The sequence below is a fragment of the Haematobia irritans genome, chromosome 2 (assembly GCF_050003625.1).
Source record: "Haematobia irritans isolate KBUSLIRL chromosome 2, ASM5000362v1, whole genome shotgun sequence".
NCBI classification, from domain to species: domain Eukaryota; kingdom Metazoa; phylum Arthropoda; class Insecta; order Diptera; family Muscidae; genus Haematobia; species Haematobia irritans.
This window is the reverse complement of record NC_134398.1, coordinates 93,579,024-93,599,214: the sequence shown is the minus strand read 5'-3', so window position 1 is coordinate 93,599,214 and position 20,191 is coordinate 93,579,024. Positions and strand designations below refer to the sequence as shown.

Here is a 20,191-nt window from a genome sequence, read left to right as displayed (position 1 = left end):
AAATGTATTATTTTCTGAAAGCAATATTACGAATGTCTATAATAACAACATTAACATTTTCTCGCCATTTGTATTCCTATGATGTATTCTTTCATTGTATTTAATAGTAGTAGTTTTCTTTATTTGATATTCGTGCCAAAGGCCTGCACAAGCCTATTCGAAGTAATCGATGTTCTAGTGAAGGCAATACAATCCACGAATACTTCGATTAATGAATAAAACAAAGCAACTGTAAAGCGATTACAGTGTCAAGCATTGCAGAGCCATCACATTCAAAAGGAATCGTTTTACAGTTCTTTTCAATATCTTGGTTTTGAAGTAATCGTCACGATATGAGTAAATCAAAACATTTTTAGTGAAGATCAGCGTTGCCACAACGAAAATTTATTTTGGACCAAATTTTTTCCAAAATCGGACCAAAATTCCCTCCAGCGGACGAAATTTCCAAGTTCGAAGAAAATACCTTAAAAGGTATTATATTATTGTACATAGTGCTTTTATTAAAAAAGTTAAGTAAACCAGAAAGCAATGATATGATTTAGCGGTTGTCATAGGAATCATGATTGTCATCGTTGGGAGCCACCGTGGTGCAAAGGTTAGCATGCCCGCCTTGCCCACACAAGGTCGTGGGTTCGATTCCTGCTTCGACCGAACACCAAAAAGTTTTTTAGCGGTGGATTATCCCACCGCTGAAAAACTGAGACTGTGGTATCACAATGGACTGAATAGTCTAAGTGAGCCTGATGCATCGGGCTGCCACCTAACCTAACCTAGGAATCAAAACGTCGACTTTGCAACTTTTTTAAAATTTGAAAAAATAGACAATTTGAAAAGGCCGAATTTTAAAGCCAATTTTAGTTGACATCAAAAGTCGAAATTCAATATTACAAAAAGTTGACTTCTACTTTCGAGAGATGGTTAAAGACAACAACATTCACGATTTTACTTCTAGAGAGATTATAATAGTATTCCGAATTTTCATCCAATTTGCTGTAGTGTTGCTTTGCATCCATAATTTCATGCGGTCCATATTCTTATAACATATAACTCAATCCTACTATTCTACTTTTTGCGCACATTCGAGTATAGGGCTAAAATTGTCCAAAAAGATGTAAAACCTGGCCCAAGACCTAAAACACGAAATTTTCATTCGATTTTCTGTGATTGAAATTGTATCTAATCCCACACTGAAAAAAAAACATTGATGGTTGGCTCCAAAGATTTTGTCTGTATAATAATGATTTTAGTATTGATTCTGAGCTAGAGCGGAGAATTGAAGTAAGGACACATTTACGTTACAATACACTTGTAAATTTGAGTTTTGCGTACTTGATTCTAGGAAACAAATTTTATTAATTATTCCAGCTGTTTTCTTCATGTGCTGTTAATGTCCATTAAAACCCACTACTTGAATTTCCAAATTAAGACTCGACTACAAGTGAAAATTGTGTTATGTTTCAAGTAAGAAACGACTTAAAATAAAGTGTTAAAAATATCTCCGACTTTTGGATTAGGAAACAAACTTTCCCTGCCAACATTTTTTGAATTTGGGGGCGCTTCTGAGAATCCCCACTACGTCGAAAACAGTCGTATACGATATCCAAAACTCCTCGGAAAAGCGTATTGAGAAGTTGTACCACGCCAAGATACTACAAAAAAGTATCGCATGAGTGCAATTATTAGGTGCCTTTTTAATAAATTTAGAACGACGCCAATAAGAACCCCTTCAAACAATCAGAGAAAGTGCATTTTAAGATTGTTGAAAAGAATCATTGTGGTCAAGTAAAACACGATTGTTTAGATGTTTATTAATTCTATTAAACATTTATAAATTCTCATAAATATAACATTTATACGACTATCACATCACATTTAACACATTTTTATGCATTAATAAAAGATTGATGTTGAGTTACAAGTTGCAAGTTACATGTTGTAGCGTCTATCAGCCAGTGCTTTTATTCCCAATGGAGGCAGCGTGTCTGGAAAAATATTTGAAAAACTATCACTTTATTCCATTTGGAAAGTCAAAAATTGTTCACCAATATACCTTTCACAATTTTAAGCGAAATAGCTATGTTTTCAGCACTTCATTATCATTATACCCTTCACCACTACTGTGGTACAGGGTATAATAAGTTTGTGCATTTGTATGTAACGCCAAGAAGGAAAAGTCTGAGACCCATCGTTTAGTATACCGATCGTCTTTGAGTTACATTCTGAGTCGATTTAGCCATGTCCGTCTGTCTGTCTGTCGGTGTATTTTTGTGTGCAAAGTACAGCTCGCAGTTTTATTCCAATTGTCCTAAAATTTGGTATAGGGTCCTGTTTCGGCTCAAAGACGATCCCTATTGATTTTGGAAAACATCAGTTCAGATTTAGATATAGCTGTCATATATATTTATAACCGATCTGATCATAATTGACGTGTATATCAACCGATCTTCCTCAAATTCCGTACATCCAAATATTTTATGAGTCTCGAAAAACTTGCAAATTATCAGCCAAATCGGTTCAGATTTAGATATAGCTCCCATATATAGCTTTTGCCCGATTTACACTCATTTGCCCACAGAGGCCAACTTTTTGCTCCGATTTAGTTGAAATTTTGCATAGGGAGTAGAATTAGCATTGTAGCTATGTGCGCCAAATTTGGTGTAAATCGGTTCAGATTTAGATATAGCTCCCATATATAGCTTTCGCCCGATTTACACTCAAATGACCACAGAGGCCAATTTTTAACTCCGATTTAGTTGAAATTTTGCACAGGGAGTAGAATTAGCATTGTAGCTATGCGTGCCAAATTTGGTTGACATCGGTTCAGATTTAGATATAGCTCCCATATATATATTTTTTTGTGATTACGACAAAAATGGTCAACATACCAACATTTTCCTTGTAAAATCGCCACTGCTTAGTCGAAAAGTTGTAAAAATGACTAATTTTCCTAAACTTCTAATACATATATATCGAGCGATAAATCATAAATAAATTTTTGCGAAGTTTCTTTAAAATTGCTTCAGATTTAAACGTTTCCCATATTTTTTACTAAAATTGTGTTCCACACTAGTGCATTAGCCAACTTAAATTTTGAGTCTATAGATTTTGTAAAAGTCTACCAAATTCTGTCCAAATCGAGTGATATTTAAATGTATGTATTTGGGACAAACCTTTATATATAGCACCCAACACATTTGACGGATGTGATTTGGTATCCAAAATTTAGATCTACAAAGTGGTGCTGGGTATAATATAGTCGGCCCCGCCCGACTTTAGACTTTCCTTACTTGTTTTTATTTAAATAAGTTAGAAGAAGCTAGTTGTACTTGGTGTTTCACAAAATATAAAATGGCTCTTGTAACAATAGTGATGGCAAAATACTTCCATGCGAATAGTGATGACAAATTACTATCACAGTTTGCGATTGTTGCAGTGTCACTTACGAGTCGGTGGTAGCGATGAGGATGAAATGAACTTTGAAATGCTGGCAGGGTAATATCAGAAAAATGAGTCTTCATCCTCACCCCAATATTTTTTTCAGTGCATAGATGCTATTGACTACGTGATAAAAATTTTGAATACTTCAAAAAATTTATAAACTTGACCAAATGAAAATGGACCAAAATGAGCTAAATTCCGTTTGGTCCGACCATCGGACCAAATTTAAAAATTAGAAATCTTTTGGACCAGTTTTGGTCCGATCGGACCAAAATGGCAACGCTGGTGAAGATAGAATACTTTGCTTTAGCAACGACGAAACTTCGTATGAGACACGAAGTAACTATTAAACAAAAGACAAACACAATCGTCGATCAGTTGATTGGCAGAAGTCAATGAATGCAGGCCGTGAGCGGGTCTGTGTTTTTTATTGTATGTGCCAACAATAAACAAAATAGGAATGGTGTGTATGTGTGTGTAGCATACTCTTATAGTTGAGAAAACGAAATAACTTCATCTACACAGAAATGGAAATTATAAAACGAATGGATTTGGAATTCCGATTACATTCGAATACTTCAAAACATTGTTTGGTGCTTGCTTTACTGGGTTCTATTTGTTTTGGTTCACAATGTGCAAGGTTTATATTTCACTCGTTTGAGACATGGACAATGAAGTTACTACTCGAATTGTGTGGCGTGTTCTTGAAGTATTCGCTTGTGTATTCGTTGCAGAGGACTACACTTTACGCCGTCACTGACCTGAAAAATGTACACGAACATTTTTTCTGTGTAGGCTTATTGTACGGTGATCGTCTGCAAATTTAGAAGATTTTTGTAGAAAATAAATAACATATTCTGATATTTAAATGTTTTCTATATATTTTGCAAATTTTATTGAGCGACATCACTTATATATGGCACAAAACACGATTTTAAAAATCCATCTAAAATTTGAAACAAAATTTCTTCCCACTGATGTGTACATTTTAGGGTTGTTTTAAGTCAGCTGTTTTTCAGTGTGTTCGAAACTGTAATGTTGCCACAATGTTTAAAAGTTAACAAAAAAGTTTTAAGCAAAAAAAGTGGTAACACTGTTTGAAGTAAGACGCTCTTTTTATCGCTGTTCCGATCGCTCGTAATAATATTTGAATTTCTTTTGGTTTTACAACGAGTGAAATAATCAAAACATATAAACACATAGAATCAAGTTTGCTGCATACAAAGCAAATAAAGAAACATGCCTAAATCAACTAAAAGGCGCAGTACTGCTGTAAAAAAAGAAACTGTTTTGTGGTAGATGTGAACGAGAAATTAAAGAAGAAAATGATGATTATGTACAATGCGACAAGTGCGATAAAAGTTACCACTCTCAACCCAATAAACACAGGATGAGCGTTTTTCAAATGCAACCCCAATAAACACAAACGTTTGAAAAATACTAAAATGCAATAATTTTTCAAACATTTTTTCAAAGGATTAGGGTAATATTCAAGTTGAGAAATTGTTGAGAAAATCGCGTTCTCAACAAAAAACAGACATTACCCTCAACAGTAAAATTCAACACAATAGCAATAATCTCTCAATTGTAATCCTCAAATTGAAATGCATTGCTACTCAATAATTTCTCAAACAGTTTTCAATGTGAGACAAATTAAAAATTAATATTGCTGCGAATATTTTCTAACCACAATTTGCATGAAAGTCAATCCCAGTTCTTACTGAAAGTCAACACTAAATTTCTAGTGATTTTGTACATTTTATTAATGTTTTTCGTTAAAAATATAATAATATTAAAAATAACATTAACAATATATAAAAATAATAATATGTTATAATACCAATCAAAACATAATTATCTTATTAAAGGTATTAATAACTAAAACTATCAATACAACTTTAAATAACTTAAACATTTTTCATGTATAATTTCCCACATAATGTTGGTGTCACATAACTGTTAATTAATTAATTATTAATTAATATGCTGACAATTTCAAATAATTACTATCGAGGAACTTGATGGCCTGCGTGTTAGAATAGATTCCATCAAGAGGAATTCACAAAATATCAAACTGATGACGGAATGTAAATTGATGTAATGCACATTTTCATCCAGAAGTTCTTGATTTAGGAACTGTTGCACTTTGTTTCGTTGTTGTTGTTGTTGTAACAGTTTATTGTGATCTCATCCATTTCATGTTATACGCTTGGTACATCAGCTTGTTGGCAGATCAAGGAACTCTGCGACTAAGGTGGGGTGTGTCCAGAGTGATCTGGTGGTAAGTCGGGTTGGTTTGGCTGGGCAAGAGAAAAGATGACGCGTGTCGTGTGGCCCTTGGTTGCAAACTGGACAAACGTCAGCTACGCTGCTATCAATCACCGATAAGTAGAAATTGAGGCGGCTGCACTTGCCTGATCTTAATTGGGCCAAAACTACCCTAGTCTGCCGTGGGAGGTCTCTTTCCTCCGGTGCTATGGGCGGTGGTCGGACTCCAAGAACAGGATTAAACTTGTAGCTTCTCACCGCTTCAGCTACAGTATCCTCATGAATCCTGTTCAAACCTGCCTGGTACGCTGCTTGATCTAGAGGCTCTCTTTTATAGCGCTGGATCTCGCGCTCTAGATTATGTTTATCAACCCTTACGTTCCTGGGTGGTGGTTGTGTATCCATAAGATGGTGGTGTGGATGATTACTTTGTTTTAATTGGTTGCACTTTGCAAGTTTTCTGGAATCTTTTCTTTGTCGTTTCCTTCATCATTTTTTCACCGGTCAACATCTTCCAAGAATATAACATCCAATGATTTTAGTTTTCTGCAAAACAATCGAGTTTTGTGATTTCCATTACGTTTTCATTTCACTTTTTATTTTGACTTACCAATTATAATTACCGTTTTGGATTAATTTCAGTTTTATGTCAATAAAAATAACTGACCACGTACTTCGTGGCACAAAATGTATTGAAAACCACAAAATTCCTCAAGAACGTTGGTGTCACAAAATTGTTGTAAAACTCATTAAAATTCGGGAAATTAGCAAGGAATTTGATGACTAGAAAGTTAGAATAAATTTCCAGCAATTTCAATTCACAAAATATCAAATTAAACCGATGATGCGATGTAAATTAAACTATAGGCGTGATGCGAATTATCACCCAGTAGTTGATATGGAAAAGCATAAATACCAAGTTTAATTCATTGTACTTTGATTTATGGAAACTTTCTCTTTTCGATAAGCCACCATCATTTTTCATTGGTCAACCTCTTAATGTTTCCAAGAATGCAGCATCCAAATATTTTAGTCTTCTGCAAAGAGATTTGAGTTTAGTGACTTCCTTAAAGTTTTCATTTCGTGTTTTAGTTTTACTTACCAATTATTATAAGCAATTTCAATTGATTATTAAAAAATTTCCACATTTTTGTATTTCTTCCACGAACTTTGTTGTCCAAAGTAGTATTGAAAACCATGTGGGTTTTTCGTTGCATTTCAGGGTAGTGTTTTGTCAACGTTTTCTCCGATTATCTTCAACACATTTTCAAAGTTTTCGTCAACATTTTGCCAAATTGGTTGTAATTCGCAAACAACTTGAAGATGTATTGAAGATGAGCTTTTTCAAGTCAAGTTGAATATATGTTGAAAATTATATTTACCCTCAAACTGAAGAGGTGTTGCATTTGAAAAACGCTCATCCTGTGTTTATTGGGACAACTTTTCAGTTTGAGGGTAAATTTTCAACATAAATTCAACTTGACTTGAAATAGCTCATCTTCAATACATATTCAAATTGTTTGCGAATTACTTCCAATTTGCCAAAATGTTGACAAAATCTTTGAAAAGGTGTTGAAGATAATATGAGAAAACTTTGACAAAACACTACCCTAAAATGCAACGAAAAAACCATGTGGTTTTCAATACTTATTTGTGCAACGAAGTTCGTGGTCAATTGCAAGAAATTAAAAAAAAAAAGGAAAATTTTAGACAAATAACCAAATAGTTTATAAAAATAGGTAAGAAAATAAAAAATGAAATAAAATTTTAAGGAAGTCACTAAATGTATATCTCTTTGCAGAAAACTAAAATTATGGATTCTACGTTCTTGAAAACATTAAAAAGCTACCGATGAAAAAATGGTGGACAATTAACTGGAACTGCTTCAAATAGTTTATAATAATTGGTACGTCAACGTGAAAAATTAAATCAACACTTTAGAGAAGTCACTAAATTTAAATCTCTTTGCAAAAAACTAAAATCTTTGGATGCTACATTCTTGCAAACATTAAGAAGCTGACCAACGAAAAATGAGTGGCTTATCGACAAGAAAAAGTTTCCAGAAACATTACAAGTGCAATCAATTAAAATTGTTAAAAACAACATATTGTTGAAATCAACAACTTCTGGATGAAAATGTGCATCACATCGTCCGTTTAATTCATATGCTATTGTCAGTTTAAAATGGATATTTTGTGAATTTCTTCTGCTGGAAATCAATTGTAACACGCGATCCAGTACGTTCCTAATTTCAAATTTCCCGCATGTTAATAAATTTTAATGCTGTTTTATGACACCAAAAGAAGGAAATCGAATTATCAATGCAAAAGTGTTTACTAATAATGTTTAAGATATTTAAAGTTTTGTTGTTTGTTTTTTTGTTCTTATTTGTTGATATGTTTAATAAGATTATTATTTATCAATTGGTATTGTAGTGTATTATGTAGTGTAGTGTATTATTATATATTTTATTTTGATGAAAATGAATAAATTATACAAAATTCATAGAATTTTAGCTTTGACTTTCAATTTGAAGTGGGGATATCATTCATACAAATTTAGGTTGAAAAGTATTTGCAACGATGTTAATTTTGAATTTGACTCGCATCGAAAATTGTTTGACAAATTATTGAGTAGCGATGCATTTCAATTTGAGGATAACACTTGAGTTGAATTTCACTGTTGAGGGTAATGTCTGTTTTTTGTTGAGAACGCGATTTTCTCAATAATTTCTCAACTTGAATATTACCCTAATCCTTTGAAAAAATGTTTGAAAAATTGTTTAAATTTAGCATTTTTCAAACGTTTGTGTTTATTGGGAATGATCTGGTTTGAGTAAGAGAGACTAATCGGTTATTGGAGGATGAGAGTGAGATATTCAACTGTCAAATGGGTGAATCGGTTAACGAAAGTGGTGACAATAAAAGAGAGTTGATGACAATTAAAACAGAACTAAAGAAATTGGAAAAATTGGAGAAACTGGATTGAATCAATACAATTTTTGTCTGAGAAGTTTGATACTCTTGTTAAGGATGTCAAAGAAAACAAAAAGAAAATTAATGATATACAAAAAGAAAACAATAAACTAAAATCTGAAGTACAATATCTAAAAACTTCAGTTAAAAATCTGAATGACCGAATGGTACAAATGATTGCATTGTTAGTGGTCTAAAAGTAAAAACAAGTATATACAGCAGTAAGTTCGGCCGGGCCGAATCTTAAATACCCACCACCATGAACCAAATATTAGGATTTCCTTTGAAATTTCAGGAGGACTTGAGGACACTTCCCGAAGATACATTTAAAGATTTCACCTATGAGGACTATATCAGATTCTGGATTTATAAGAACCATTTTTGTTTGAGTTTTAGAGGAATCATTAACATCTCTTGTAAGTGTGCAAGAAAATTATAAAATAACGTCTAGATTTGAAATTTTAAATCTGTAGATTTTCACCCGAAAAATAAAATCTGGAAATTTTACATTGAGTTTCAAGCAATTTTCATGATCAGTGCGCCTTCTATACTCACAAGAAGTGAAATTGGTCTATATGGAGGCATTACCAAATGGACCGATAAAAACTTAATCCGATACACGTTTTTGTGAGCCTTAAATACGAGAATATTTACAATTTCAGGCAAATCGGATAAAAACTACGGTTTCTAGAAACCTAAGGAGTTAAATCGGGAAATCGTTCTTATGGGGGCTATAATAAAATACCGACCGATACTAACCGTTTTCGGCACACCTCTTTATGGCCCAAAAATATCTCTAGATTTCCAATTTCAGGCAAATTGGATAAAAACTACGGTTTCTATAAGCCCAAGAAGTAAAATCGGGAGGTCGGTTTATATGGGGGCTATACCAAAACATGGACCGACACTCACCATTTTTGGCACACCTCTTCAAGGTCCCAAAATATCTCTAGATTTTCAATTTCGCGCCAATTGGATGAAAACTACGGTTTCTATAAGCGAAAGACCCCAAATCGGGAGGTCGGTTTATATGGGGGCTATACCAAACCATGGACCGACACTCACCATTTTTGGCACACCTCTTCAAGGTCCCAAAATACCTCTAGATTTTCAATTTCGCGCAAATTGGATGAAAACTACGGTTTCTATAAGCGAAAGACCCCAAATCGGGAGGTCGGTTTATATGGGGGCTATACCAAAACATGGCCCGATATAGCCCATCTTCGAACTTGACCTGCGCGCAGACAAAAGACGATTCTGTGCCAAATTTCTGGACGATAGCTCCATTATTGAATGCTGTAGCATGATTACAACAGACAGCCAGACAGACAGACAGACAAACGGACAGACGGACATGCTTATATCGTCTTAGAATTTCTCCCTGATCAAGAATATATATACTTTATATAGTCGGAAATCGATATTTCGATGCGTTACAAACGGAATGACAAACTTATTATACCCCGTCACCATTCTATGGTGGTGGGTATAATAAATGAAAGTACTAAAGATGCAATTGTTAGACTGTCAACAGATATTGGTGTTAAATATGCAGAGAGTGATGTTGAGGAAGTGTATTTTGTTTAGAACAGAAGAAACCAAACAAAAGATGAAAAAACTGTCGTAGTAAAGTTTGAATTGAAAAATAAAAAGGAATTATTAATGAAAACAAAATCAAAACTTAAGGGAAATGAAACCACTAAGAATGTGTTTGTGAATGACTACCCAGCAAAAAAAGCGTTGCCAAAAAAGTAGTGCAAATGTCCTTTTTGGATCCGGAAGTCGTGCAAAATTAACACAGAAGCGATGAATTTAGCATGGGCTTGTCATAGGATGGATGTCCACCATTTCAACAGCCATTGCACTTAATTTGCATCACTTCTTAAGGTGTGATGCGAATCCAGTTATTTGGATGTGAATAAAGAAGTTTTGTGATATTGGACTATTTTGAATAATTTTTAAAAATTTTTATGATTTTTAATGCACTATAACGCTTGTCTGGAACGTTTGACATCAAATATTTTCATAAATTCCCAATTTTTCTAGAAAGGATTTAGCATTTTTTCGGTAAAATTTAAATAATTTGCACTATTTTATTAATTTTTAATCTGTTTTTAAACCATTTGAAACAATAAAATTTTAAATTTCTCATTAAAAATATGAAAAAACGAGTAATGAAAATTGACTCAAATGAACTTCCTGTGCAGTTAAAATAAAGAACATCTTTGGGAGGACATTTTTGGAAGTGCTTTTAAAGTTGTGCCTTAAGAAGAACTAACAAATTTTTTTGCTGGGTACTTAAGTAGAGAAAATTTGTGTATGCTAGAGATGGGAAAGTTTTCTGTAAAAAAAGTGAAATTTCAAGAGCTCAGATTGTGAGAAATGAAGAAGTCCTTGATAAGATACTTGAAGAAGCAACTACTAGCAAACACTGGAACAGAAGATCTATGGTTCAGAACAGGAAAACGATTATTCCAAGTGAAGAAGAGGAGGGTACAACATATGTGTCTCCAAATTTATTTTTTTAAAGCAATGAATTTAACTAACTTTGGATAATTTCATATTTATACATTTTATGAATAGAAATAAATATTTTAAAAAATTTAAAGATTATACAGAATCCAACCTTGAATATGATTGTAATTTTGTAAAAAATTTAAGTATCAACGCAAGAAGTATTGCATCAATTGAAAAATTTAATAGATTCAAAAAATTATTGCAAAAAAATCCAATATTACCCGATATTATATCCGTACAAGAAACTTGGTTTAAGAAAGAACTAACTCAGTTGTATTCAATTAAAGGTTAGGATAGCATTCATTGTTGTAGAGATGATGGGTACGGTGGTACTTCATTATATATAAAATCAAGGTTAGGTTAGGTTAAAGTGGCAGCCCGATTAAGATTCAGGCTCACTTAGACTATTCAGTCCATTGTGATACCACATTAACTAAAAGTACCTATTACATATGGGCACTTCTAGTTTTAACCGCTGAACCTTCTTGATTATTTTTCTTTGTTGAACCAACCAGATTGTTCCAAATACATTAGCAGACTGCTTAAGTTAACGTTTTCCAAATCCGCCAGTAATCTGAAGCTATATGCTCCTAAAAGTTTATTGCGCTTTACACAAAATGCAGGACACTCACACAAGAGGTGTTTAATTGATTCCTTTTCCTCCGCATCATGACAGCTCATACAATAGTCATTATACTTCGCGCCTATAGTTTTTGCAAAATCGCCTATCAGGCAGCGACCCGTTATAGCAGATATCAGGAGTGCTATCTGACGCCTTGAGAACACTAGCATATCTAGTATTCGGTTTAAGTTTAAACGGGGCCATATTTGCTTGGTGTCGTTAAAGCCCTTGCAATTCTCCCATCGAACATTTGCCATCATAACAGCCTTCTCACGCAGCATGAGCTTGCAGGTAGCCAGGGGCATACCAACAGATTCTAGTTCCCCTGGAATATGTAAGGTAGTCCCTAGCCTTGCCAACTCATCCGCTTCGCAGTTCCCCGGTATGTTCCTATGGCCAGGCACCCATATTAGGTGAATATTGTACTGCTCAGTCATCTCATTGTATTTTGTGCAGAACAGAAGAAATCAAACAAAAGATGAAAAAATTGTCGTAGTAAAGTTTGAATTGAAAAATAAAAAGGAATTATTAATGAAAACAAAATCAAAACTTAAGGGAAATGAAACCACTAAGAATGTGTTTGTGAATGACTACCCAGCAAAAAAAGCGTTGCCAAAAAAGTAGTGCAAATGTCCTTTTTGGATCCGGAAGTGGTGCAAAATTAACACAGAAGCGATGAATTTAGCATGGGCTTGTCATAGGATGGATGTCCACCATTTCAACAGCCATTGCACTGAATTTGCATCACTTCTTAAGGTGTGATGCGAATCCAGTTATTTGGATGTGAATAAAGAAGTTTTGTGATATTGGACTATTTTGAATAATTTTTAAAAATTTTTATGATTTTTAATGCACTATAACGCTTGTCTGGAACGTTTGACATCAAATATTTTCATAAATTCCCAATTTTTCTAGAAAGGATTTAGCATTTTTTCGGTAAAATTTAAATAATTTGCACTATTTTATTAATTTTTAATCTGTTTTTAAACCATTTGAAACAATAAAATTTTAAATTTCTCATTAAAAATATGAAAAAACGAGTAATGAAAATTGACTCAAATGAACTTCCTGTGCAATTAAAATAAAGAACATCTTTGGGAGGACATTTTTGGAAGTGCTTTTAAAGTTGTGCCTTAAGAAGAACTAACAAATTTTTTTGCTGGGTACTTAAGTAGAGAAAATTTGTGTATGCTAGAGATGGGAAAGTTTTCTTTAAAAAAAGTGAAATTTCAAGAGCTCAGATTGTGAGAAATGAAGAAGTCCTTGATAAGATACTTGAAGAAGCAACTACTAGCAAGCACTGGAACAGAAGATCTATGGTTCAGAACAGGAAAACGATTATTCCAAGTGAAGAAGAGGAGGGTACAACATATGTGTCTCCAAATTTATTTTTTTAAAGCAATGAATTTAACTAACTTTGGATAATTTCATATTTATACATTTTATGAATAGAAATAAATATTTTAAAAAATTTAAAGATTATACAGAATCCAACCTTGAATATGATTGTAATTTTGTAAAAAAATTAAGTACCAACGCAAGAAGTATTGCATCAATTGAAAAATTTAATAGATTCAAAAAATTATTGCAAAAAAATCCAATATTACCCGATATTATATCCGTACAAGAAACTTGGTTTAAGAAAGAACTAACTCAGTTGTATTCAATTAAAGGTTAGGATAGCATTCATTGTTGTAGAGATGATGGGTACGGTGGTACTTCATTATATATAAAATCAAGGTTAGGTTAGGTTAAAGTGGCAGCCCGATTAAGATTCAGGCTCACTTAGACTATTCAGTCCATTGTGATACCACATTAACTAAAAGTACCTATTACATATGGGCACTTCTAGTTTTAACCGCTGAACCTTCTTGATTATTTTTCTTTGTTGAACCAACCAGATTGTTCCAAATACATTAGCAGACTGCTTAAGTTAACGTTTTCCAAATCCGCCAGTAATCTGAAGCTATATGCTCCTAAAAGTTTATTGCGCTTTACACAAAATGCAGGACACTCACACAAGAGGTGTCTAATTGATTCCTTTTCCTCCGCATCATGACAGCTCATACAATAGTCATTATACTTCGCGCCTATAGTTTTTGCAAAATCGCCTATCAGGCAGCGACCCGTTATAGCAGATATCAGGAGTGCTATCTGACGCCTTGAGAACACTAGCATATCTAGTATTCGGTTTAAGTTTAAACGGGGCCATATTTGCTTGGTGTCGTTAAAGCCCTTGCAATTCTCCCATCGAACATTTGCCATCATAACAGCCTTCTCACGCAGCATGAGCTTGCAGGTAGCCAGGGGCATACCAACAGATTCTAGTTCCCCTGGAATATGTAAGGTAGTCCCTAGCCTTGCCAACTCATCCGCTTCGCAGTTCCCCGGTATGTTCCTATGGCCAGGCACCCATATTAGGTGAATATTGTACTGCTCAGTCATCTCATTGTATTTTGTGCAGAACAGAAGAAACCAAACAAAAGATGAAAAAATTGTCGTAGTAAAGTTTGAATTGAAAAATAAAAAGGAATTATTAATGAAAACAAAATCAAAACTTAAGGGAAATGAAACCACTAAGAATGTGTTTGTGAATGACTCTACCCAGCAAAAAAAGCGTTGCCAAAAAAAGTAGTGCAAATGTCCTTTTTGGATCCGGAAGTGGTGCAAAATTAACACAGAAGCGATGAATTTAGCATGGGCTTGTCATAGGATGGATGTCCACCATTTCAACAGCCATTGCACTGAATTTGCATCACTTCTTAAGGTGTGATAGGTTAGGTTAGGTTAAAGTGGCAGCCCGATTAAGATTCAGGCTCACTTAGACTATTCAGTCCATTGTGATACCACATTAACTAAAAGTACCTATTACATATGGGCACTTCTAGTTTTAACCGCTGAACCTTCTTGATTATTTTTCTTTGTTGAACCAACCAGATTGTTCCAAAAAATATTAGCAGACTGCTTAAGTTAACGTTTTCCAGATCCGCCAGTAATCTGAAGCTATATGCTCCTAAAAGTTGCTTGCGCTTTACACAAAATGCAGGACACTCACACAAGAGGTGTTTTATTGATTCCTTTTCCTCCGCATCATGACAGCTCATACAATAGTCATTATACTTCGCACCAATAGTTTTTGCAAAATCGCCTATCAGGCAGCGACCTGTTATAGCAGATATCAGGAGTGATATCTGGCGTCTCGAGAACACTAGCATATCTAGTGTGCGGTTTAAGTTGAAATGGGGCCATATTTGCTTGGTGTCGTTACAACCCTTGCAATTCTCCCATCGAACATTTGCCATCATAACAGCCTTCTCACGCAGCATGAGCTTGCAGGTAGCTAGGGGCATACCAACAAATTCTAGTTCCCCTGGAATATGTAAGGTAGTCCCTAGCCTTGCCAACTCATCCGCTTCGCAGTTCCCCGGTATGTTCCTATGGCCAGGCACCCATATTAGTACTACTCAGCCATCTCATTGAGAGATTTGCGGCAATCGATGGCCGTTTTCGAGTTGAGGAACACAGAGTCCAAGGATTTTATTGCAGGTTGACTGTCTGAGTATATATTAATGCCCACATTTTTTGGAACATTACTTCTCAGCCAATTCGCCACCTCTCTTATTGCTAATATTTCAGCCTGAAAAACACTACAGTGATTAGGTAATCTTTTCGCTATTTGAAGTCCCAGATCATTAGAATATACTCCGAAACCCACTTGTCCATCCAATTTGGAGCCATCAGTGTAGAAATCTATATATTCTTTATTCCCCGGGGTCTGTGTGCACCACGCCTCACTGTTGGGGATTAGAGCCTCAAACTTTTTGTCGAAAAGTGGACTCGCCAAAGTGTAATCCACTACGTTAGGCACATCTGACATTATTTTGAGGGCAGAACTGTGACCGTAACCATTTTCCGACCACAGCGATAGTTCGCGCAACCGCACAGCCGTTGTTGCAGCTGACTGTTTGGCCAAAATGTCTAAAGGCAATAGATGCAGCATGACATTAAGGGAATTTGTTCATGTCTTGCTGAATGCGCCTGAAATACACAAACACGCCATACGCTGAACTTTATCTAAACCAGTCGGTTTCTGAAGTGCCGGCCACCAGACTACAACACCATATAGCATTATAGGTCTAACCACTGCCGTGTATAGCCAATGCACAATTTTTGGTTTTAGTCCCCACTTTTTTCCTATTGCCTTTTTGCAGGAGTACAAAGCTACAGTTGCCTTCCTCGCCCTTTCTTCAATATTAAGCTTAAAGTTCAGCTTCCTGTCCAAAATAACGCCAAGGTATTTTGCACAATCACCAAAGGGAATTTCAATACCCCCTAAGGAAATAGGCCTAACCGTGGGAGTTTTGCGATCTTTGCTGTACATGACTAATTCTGTCTTTGCAGGATTTACCCCAAGACCATTGTCTTTCGCCCATTGTTCAGTCATCCGGAGGGCCCTCTGAATAATATCTCTGATTGTGGATGGGAATTTTCCCCTGACTGCCAGAGCTACATCATCTGCGTATGCCACCACTTTTATCCTTTCTTTTTCCAGAGTAACCAGAAGGCTATTTATAGCAACATTCCAAAGAAGAGGTGATAGAACTCCTCCTTGGGGAGTGCCTCTGTTCACATACTTTTGTATGTTTGCTTGTCCTAGTGTGGCTGAAATACGTCTCTTCATTAGCAGTTCGTCTAACAGCCTGAGTATACATGGATCAACATTCAGAGTTGTCAGTCCATTTAATATCGAGCTCGGATGGACATTATTGAACGCCCCTTCGATGTCTAGAAATGCCACGATTGTGTATTCTTTGACAGATAGTGAGCTTTCAATAAAGCTGACTAGTTCATGTAGTGCGGTCTCAGTAGACCTGCCCTTCGAGTATGCATGCTGTCGTTTCGAGAACAAACTTGAATCGATGCTAGTTCTAAGATAAATATCTATCATCCTCTCCAGAGTCTTAAGTAGGAATGAGGATAAGCTGATTGGTCGGAAATCCTTCGCCCTCGAGTGAGAGGCTTTTCCCACTTTAGGTATGAAAACGACTTTTGTTTCCCTCCACTTTCCTGGGATATATGATAAGTTGATACATCCTTTATATATCACCGACAACCAGGGGATAATTTTGTCAGTTACAGCTTGTAACTCCGCCGGAGTAATTCCATCAGGTCCAGGGGATTTAAATGGTCCAAAGCTATTTAGCGCCCATCTTATTCTAGTTTCCGATACAATTTCCTCGACAGGAAACGACCGCTGAGCAACTGTGGCACCGCCAGTACATGGTTCAACCGTCTGATTTCCAGGAAAATGTGTGTCCAATAGTACCTCCAGCGTCTCCTCACTGGACGTTGTCCAATTGCCCTCCGATGTTTTAATGAAACCTGGAGCGGAGTTGGTGGATGCTAGAACCTTCCGTAGTCTGGAAGCCTCGGACGTATTCTCAATACTGCTGCAGTAAGCATTCCAAGAGTTATGCTGAGCATTTCCCAGTTCTCGCTTTTATCCTCTCAGATTCTTCTTGTAAGCGTCCCAGTCCTCAGGGGCTCTGGTGGACTTTGCCTTGTTAAAGAGCTTCCTGCAGGATTTCCTCATATTACTTAATTCCGTAGACCACCATGGTGGTCGATGTTTCCCCCTTGGCTTTCCTCTAGGGCATGCAGCTTTCAGTGAGATGTTGAAGGCCTTAGTAATCCGCTCCACTGCGTGTTCGATATCTTGCACATTTCTCATATTTGTCTCTGTTATTTCCGGTATCATCATATTGAACGATTCCCTATACCTATTCCAGTCAGCTTTCCTAACATTTGGCGGAAATATGATCTTGGTGATATGAACATCAAATTTGAAACTGATGTAGCGATGATCTGAGAAGCTGTGTTCACTTAAAACCTGCCACTCAGATATCATTTCATTCAGTTCTTGCGAGGCCAAGGCGATGTCCAAAAACTCTTGCCTGTTTTTAGTGACAAAGGTTGGGACATCTCCCTTGTTGCAAACTACCAGATTAGTACGCAAAATAAACTCTATTAGCGACTCTCCCCTTGCATTAGTATCACTACTTCCCCATGCATTTGGCTATTTCTAAACTTGCAACGACAGTGTCTGTATTGCACATTGAAGGAAGCAGAAACAAGTTGAGCTCGTTTTTAGCAATTATACAGGCTCGATTTACATCATTACCAGTATACTGCAATAGTTTGAACCCCGGAGTACTTAATTCACTTATTTTGTTTTTATAAACATATGGTTCTTGAATAAGAACTATATCTATGTCCCCTTTCATCAGGAGAACTTTTAAGGCAGCACATGCAGCCTTACAATGATGAAGATTTATCTGGAGGATCCGTAGGACCATCGAGATTTTCAACAACCGTCACATCAGCCGCTTCAATCGAGTCATGAAGAATGTCCTCTTCAGAGATATCGGTGACTCTCGCAATAACCATAGGTTCAACTTTGGTGAGTTCTGAGGCAGTAGAAGCCTCCTCACGCATACGGTATCTATCCATGTCTTCAAATGTCTTGGTATCCCCCTCGACTTCGCAAGAGGATCCGCTTACTTCTGATTCAGACAGAGGCTTGTCCATTTCTGAATCCTTTAGCTGATCGTTTTTATACACCTTCATTTGGATATAATGAAAGCCATAACATACACGGCCCTGGGACTTTACTAGATGTGGCAAAGACTGAGTGTTCAATATAAACACTGCATGCCGTCTTGGCCCATCCACTTCATCCAAACGGCCAACCTTCCAATCAGCTGTTGGAAGATCTGGATTGCATTGTTTCAGTCTATTTAAAATAGATTCAGGGTCAGGAGGGTTTGCAGGTATCCACGCATGTGCTCTTGGTCTAGCCGGTATGTCTTTCTTCTCGACTAACTCTAGAGCAGCTCCTTCCCAAACTTCACCAATTAGTATCAGAGCAGCTTTAAAACATTCTATAGACCTCTGGTCCTCAAATGCGACTAGCTTAAATCGTCCTTGATACCAACCAGCCTCTTGGTGTCGAGGATCTGGGCCGGGAAACTTTTCCAGCACCTGTGAGTAGACGCCAGACAAAGCATTCTCAATTTCCCCCCATTTTTGCTTTGGAACCATACCGTCCAATGCTCCTTTATTTATGATAGCCATCACAAGGCTGTCTTTAGCAACTGAGGCAAACGATCGTTGATCCCTTTTGGAGGATGGCAGCTCATCCGGTGATCGTTCCCTTTTTCCAGCCTCAAGAATTCCTTGAGCCCATTTTAAGGAATCGCTTTGTTTAGCCGACAACGTGCTTGGGTCGACTGATCCTAATTTCGTTAGTATAAACAAAGAATTTCTGCGTTCTTTGAATCTCTTTCGTGAGGGATTACCTCCTTTTGATGCCGTTACCTTGGAAAAGGTCCGACTTGTCAAATTGTCGCCACCTGTCGACCCGTCTACAGGTCGACTAATTGGGCCTAACTCTTGGTCATTGCCCAAATTTATAACTCCAGTCGATACCCGTCCACTGGGCCCTGAAGTTAGCAACCCAGTGGATGTCTTTGAATTTCTCTGCATGGTGGCCTAATATCCCACCACACTTGAAATTCGTAGTAGGTACTTATTACGATGATTTTATCCGCTATTAAAAAAACACGTCCGTTCCGTTCGACGGTTGAAATAACATAAGGTGTGATGCGAATCCAGTTATTTGGATGTGAATAAAGAAGTTTTGTGATATTGGACTATTTTGAATAATTTTTATAAATTTTTATGATTTTTAATGCACTATAACGCTTGTCTGGAACGTTTGACATCAAATATTTTCATAAATTCCCAATTTTTCTAGAAAGGATTTAGCATTTTTTCGGTAAAATTTAAATAATTTGCACTATTTTATTAATTTTTAATCTGTTTTTAAACCATTTGAAACAATAAAATTTTAAATTTCTCATTAAAACTATAAAAAAACGAGTAATGAAAATTGACTCAAATGAACTTCCTGAGCAGTTAAAATAAAGAACATCTTTGGGATGACATTTGTGGAAGTGCTTTTAAAGTTGTGCCTTAAGAAGAACTAACAAATTTTTTTGCTGGGTACTTAAGTAGAGAAAATTTGTGTATGCTAGAGATGGGAAAGTTTTCTGTAAAAAAAGTGAAATTTCAAGAGCTCAGATTGTGAGAAAGGAAGAAGTCCTTGATAAGATACTTGAAGAAGCAACTACTAGCAAACACTGGAACAGAAGATCTATGGTTCAGAACAGGAAAACGATTATTCCAAGTGAAGAAGAGGAGGGTACAACATATGTGTCTCCAAATTTATTTTTTTAAAGCAATGAATTTAACTAACTTTGGATAATTTCATATTTATACATTTTATGAATAGAAATAAATATTTTAAAAA

General features: G+C 35.9%; 2 long non-coding RNA genes across 2 annotated transcripts in view; both read right to left on the bottom strand.

Annotated features, from left to right (window-relative positions):
- Positions 1 to 1,793: 1,793 nt before the first annotated feature.
- LOC142223325 (uncharacterized) overlaps positions 1,794 to 20,191 on the bottom strand; it is a 238,076-nt gene continuing 219,678 nt past the window's right edge. The window contains exon 2 of the long non-coding RNA XR_012718681.1: positions 1,794 to 1,982. This is a non-coding gene — a long non-coding RNA (uncharacterized LOC142223325). The remainder of the gene's footprint in view (positions 1,983 to 20,191) is intronic.
- Positions 5,990 to 7,113, bottom strand: LOC142225788 (uncharacterized). The gene is made up of 3 exons (XR_012719420.1): positions 6,809 to 7,113; positions 6,317 to 6,743; positions 5,990 to 6,252 (listed from the first exon to the last, which is right to left on the bottom strand). It is a non-coding gene; the product is annotated as an uncharacterized LOC142225788 (long non-coding RNA).